Below are 4668 nucleotides of genomic sequence, written 5' to 3' on the forward strand. Positions count from 1 at the left end.
CCCGCTGCTCTGGCTGTGGCTGAAAGGGCCCAACGTAGAGCTCAGGCTGTGGCTTCAGAGGATGCAAGCCTCAAGCCTTGACAGCTTCCATGTGTTGTTGAGCCTGTGAGTACACAGAAGTCAAGAACTGAAGTTTAGAAACCTCTGCCTAGATTTCAGAAGATGTATGGAAATGCCTGGATGCCCAAGCAGAAGTTTTCTGTAGGGGTGGGGTCCTCATGGAGAACCTCTTCTAGGGCAGTGTGAAAGGGAAATGTCGGGTGGGAGCCCCCACACAGAGTCCCTACTGGGGCATCACCAAGTGGAGCTGTGAGAAGAGGGCCACCATCCTCCAGATCCCAGAATGGTAGATCCACTGACAGCTTGCACCTTGCACCTGGAAAAGCCACAGACACTCAACGCCAGCCCATGAAAGCAGCCAGGAGAAAGGCTATACCCTGCAAAGCCACAGTGGCAGAGTTGCCCAAGATCATGGAAACTCAACTCTTGCACCAGCATGACCTGGATGTGAGATATGGAGTAAAGGGAGATCATTTTGGAGTTTTAAGATTTGACTGTCGTGCTGGATTTCGAACATTCATGGGACCTGTAGCCCCTTTGTTTTGGCCAATTTCTCCCACTTGGAATGGCTGTATTTATCCAGTGCCTGTACCCCCATTGTATCTAAAAAGTAACTAACTTGCTTCTGATTTTACAGGTTCATAGACGGAAGGACTTGCCTTGTCTCGGATGAGACTTTGGACTGTGGACTTCTGAGTTAATGCTGAAATGAGTTGACACTTTGGGAGACTGTTAGGAAGGCATGATTGGTTTTGAAATGTGAAGATATGAGATTTGGGAGGGTCCAGGGTGGAATGATATGGCTTGGCTCTGTGTCCCCATGCATATCTCATCTCGTAGCTCCCCTAACTCCCACATTGTAGGAAGAACCCAGTGGGAGACAACTGAATCATGGAGGTGGGTCTTTCCCATGCTGTTCTCATTCTAGTGAATGGGTCTCACGAGATCTGATGGTTTTAAAAACAAGAGTTTCTCTGCACAAGCTCTCTTTTTGCCTGCTGCCATCTGGGGAAGTTGAGGCTGCAGTGAGCTGTGATTGTGCCACTGCAGCTGGGGTGACAGAGTGAGATCCTGTTGAAAGAAAGCAAGAAAGAAAAAGAAAGAAAGCAAGAAAGAAAGGAAGGGAAGGGAAGGGAAGGGGAGGAAGGAAGGAAGGAAGAGAGAAAGAAGGAAAGAAGGAAGAAAGAGGAAGGAAGGAAGGAAGGAAGGAGGAAGGAAGGAAGGAGAGAGAAGGAGAGGAGAGAGAGAGAGAGAGAAGAGAGAGAGAGAGAGAGAGAGAGAGAGAGAGAGAGAGAGAGAGAAAGAAAGAAAAGAAAGAAAGAGAGAGACATGTAGCCCTCACTACTCTCACTATGTTTGAGCATCTGGATGCAGCTATGCCTGAAGCCAGACAAACCCTGGGATTTACTGGTACATGAGCCAACTTCCCTTTTTCTGCTTAAGATAGTTTGACTTGAACTTCTACTGTTTATGACTAAAGGAATTTCAACTATCTCTTGGTTATTTTAATAATTTATATATTAGTTTTATAATCATAAAATAAAGTTTTTAAGAGAAGAAGCCTTGCTAAAGTTTCTTTAAGTTAGTATACCTATCAATAGTATGAGGAAGCAGAAAAAGCATTGAACAGTGAAATCAGGCAACCTAAATTTTTTGCTGGACCCACACAAATTGCTGTGTGACTTTGAACAAGTTTATTAAACTGTCTAGACTCCAATAAAATAAAGAATCGGAGTTAGTGATATCTAAGGTATTGTATAGTGCTAAATGTCTTTGCTTCTATAAAAGGAGACCTAATTAGTCTGATAAAAATTGTTCTTAACCAAGACTTTTTACAGAAATGTTAAGAATAAAGACTAATAATTTAAAACGTGTCAAGCACTTATAATAAAACCCTTTAAATTGACAACTTACGTATGAGACATCCTCATATACACGCAAAATATCCATTGCATCACTGGTTAAATTGGAAAATTTAGAAACAAAAATTGAGAACAGCCTGGTTAAACAAATTGTGGTACATTCATACAATGGAATATTATGTAATTACAAATAAAAAAGAAAGAAGAAACTCTTTACATTTTGCTGTGGACAATATCTAAGACACATTTTTAATTGAAAAGTGCAAAATCCAAAGTGGTTGTGCTGTGTAAAAAGAGGAGGGAAAGCTAGATAGATTTAATTCCTGGTGCATGCATGAATTATCTCTTGAAGGAATCTAAAAAATAAAAAAAAAACTGCTACTATTGATTACCGTCGGAGAGACTGGGTTATTTTTCATGATACAGTATATCCTGTTATCTTTTGAATGTCAAAATATGTAACTGCCAGGCACAGTAGCTCCTGCCTGTAATCTTAGCATTCTGGGAGACCGAGGCAGGAGGCTTATCTGAAGCCAGGAGTTTAAGACTAGCCTGGGTAGCAGAGTGAGACCCTGTCTCTACAGAAAAGACAAATTAGCCAGACATGGTGGCAATGCACTTGTAGTCCCCACATACTGAGGAGGCCAAAGTGGAAGGATCGCTTGAGCTCAGGAGCTGGAGGCTATAGTGAGCTCTTTGCAACCACTGCACACCAGACTGGGCAACAGAGTGTGACCCTATCCTCTAAACAAAAATAAAAACATAAAATAAAATAAAAACTGTACACGTAACTGTATTACCTATTCAAAGTCAAATAAATTTTAAAAGTTTTAATTTAAAAATGACATAAGACTTTTTAGTGCTTATGGTCATGCCAGGGTGACTTGTAGTCTAGCTACCTGTAAGTCTTCGAGACCAGCATTTTCTCACACTCCATCGTGCATTCTGGGGATGCACTCCAGGAGATCGTGATAAAATGCAGGTTCTGATGCAGCAGGTCCGGAGCGAGGACCATGCTTCTGCACGTCTGACTAGCCCCAGGTGATGCTGCCGCTGCTGGTCAGGACCGCACTTTGAATGTAGGTCTAGAACCACAACTGATCAACACGTCACCACTAGCCACATGTGGCTACTGAGTGCTGAACTGTGGCTAGTCCAAAAAGAGATGTGGGGATGTTAAAATACACAACGGAATTCAAAACGAGTACCAAAAAGATCATAAACGATCTCATAATTTTATATTGATGGACACGCTGAAATGATGTTTTTTGATAGTTGGGTTAAATGGAATATATGATTGAATTCGTTTCCCCGTTTCTTTTTCCTTTTTTTTAAGTAACTAGTAGACAAAGTAAAACGACACATGTGGCTTGCATTATATTTCTATTGCATCGTGCTGGTTCTAGGAGACCCTGATGATCTCCTACAACCTGCAACAAGACGGGGATTGGGACAACCTTGGTCAGTACCCTGAGTAGTTTTGCAAGGGTCTAATAAATTGGTATAAGGACCCTGGAGACCTGGGAGAGAGCACATTGAAGAATCTGGAGCCCACTCACCCCTAACAAATAAAACTTCTACTCAAGTGAAATGTGAATTGAAGCAAACAATCAAAGCAGTCGTAACCTGGAACTGTAGGTAGATTTTGCAGAGCAAAGTCAGCTTAAGGACCAGTGTTGAAAGGAAGGAGTGAGGTACCATTGCCAGGCAGCCAGCCTTGACAGTCTGCAATGCTTTAGTGAGAGTGGGAGGAAGTACGTCAACTCTATTTGTGCCACTGAACAGCACTGTCCCTACCACCCTGAGTCACATCCCAGCCTGGCACCCTCAAAAACAAAGATGCCTTTAAAGCTAAGGGCCTAGGGTAATCACCTGACTTGCTGCAACACAGACACAGGTCTGAAGACAGCCACATAGTCAGAAGTGTAATATCAGATTAGCATAGGCCAGGCATGGTGGCTCATGCCTATAATCCCAACAATTTGGGAGGCTGAGGTAGGTGGATTGCTTGAGGCCAAGAGTTCAAGACCGGCCTGGCCAACATGGTGAAACACTGTCTCTACTAAAAACACAAAAATTAGCTGGGAGTGGTGGTGCACACTTGTAATCTCAGCTACTTGGGAGGCTGAGGCAGAAGAATCACTTGAACTCGGGAGGCGGAGGTTGCAGTGAGCGAAGATCACACAACTGCACTCCAGCCTGGGCAACAAAGCTAGACTCCGTCTCAATAATGTATATACATTAGATCAGTATAAACATAACCCCACCAATTCCTTCTGTGTAGCCACAGAACAATCTGCATCACTCGGGTAAATTTTAAACTCAAACTCTTCCATCCACATCCAAGGTAAGTGCAATTTTTAGTGAATTGACTCCTTTTTGTGTAAGATGCTCCAAAGCTCATACAGGGTAAGGGGTAGAGGGTCCACAGTGTACTCTCTTCTCCTCAGAAACATACAAACTGAGCCAAGATTTCTTTACTTGAGGCCATAAGAAAGGTATCACATGACCCGAAAGAGCTGCACATCCTTCAGTTCTGTTGGGAAAGTCACCCTGGAACTGGTCCCATGCTGCTCCTGCTTGCTTTCTTTCCTCCCCTGGGGTGGCAAAGGGAAGGCACGAGACACCCAGAGGGCAGAAAATCTCAGGTGGATGCGTGGTCATGTTTCTACTCAGCAGGCACAGAGGTGCACCCTTGAGCACAATGTGGGCATGTTCCCTCTCCCGGAAAACTTAGCTCTATGGA

Source organism: Rhinopithecus roxellana, unplaced genomic scaffold, assembly GCF_007565055.1.
Source record: "Rhinopithecus roxellana isolate Shanxi Qingling unplaced genomic scaffold, ASM756505v1 contig4485, whole genome shotgun sequence".
Lineage (NCBI taxonomy): Eukaryota > Metazoa > Chordata > Mammalia > Primates > Cercopithecidae > Rhinopithecus > Rhinopithecus roxellana.